At 40.1% G+C, this 571-nt stretch overlaps 1 protein-coding gene across 1 annotated transcript in view; it reads right to left on the bottom strand.

The window, feature by feature from the left end:
- Positions 1-571, bottom strand: part of LOC119586464 — a 13,456-nt gene that overhangs the window by 11,770 nt on the left and 1,115 nt on the right. The gene's annotated exons all lie outside the window — the stretch shown is intronic.

Raw genomic sequence — 571 nt, 5'->3', positions numbered from 1 at the left:
TTACATTCACAAAAAATAGACAAATATAGAAAAAATAACCGAGGTGTAATTTTAAATAGCCATTTCATAAAACCTGGTTCGCAAATTCAAACAGACATTGAAACAAATCTATTCCTTGTTAATTTCTATTTAAGAGACTTCTTACTCTGGTAATAGTAAGAACTAGATATTTGACAATTTGCGACTGGGGAAGCTTTCACAGAGAAGTGATAATTATTTGGTGCCTAAACAGTTGTGCTGACAAGATCGGTGGTCCTGGCATTGTAGTAGAAATAAACGAGTCGAAATTCGGCAAACGAAAATACAACGTAGGCAGATTGAGGTCCAGTTGGTATTCGGTAGGGGGTGCCGTGAGCGATTTTTATTCCAGTGCCCTCCAGAGATGGCAAGTATAAAACACCGTATTAAATCGGGGACCACCATCGACTGCTGGAAGGTATAACTGCCTTAATAAAGAGAAGTTCCAGCACCTAACAGAAAGATTCCATCAATTTCGTCGATCGCGTATATGGCGGGACTACTGCAGGAGAAAATGTTACTCCGGTGCTTATCTGCCCCGAGCGAGGTTTTT

Source organism: Penaeus monodon, chromosome 21 (genome assembly GCF_015228065.2).
Source record: "Penaeus monodon isolate SGIC_2016 chromosome 21, NSTDA_Pmon_1, whole genome shotgun sequence".
NCBI classification, from domain to species: domain Eukaryota; kingdom Metazoa; phylum Arthropoda; class Malacostraca; order Decapoda; family Penaeidae; genus Penaeus; species Penaeus monodon.
This window is presented reverse-complemented; position numbering and strand designations above follow the sequence as displayed.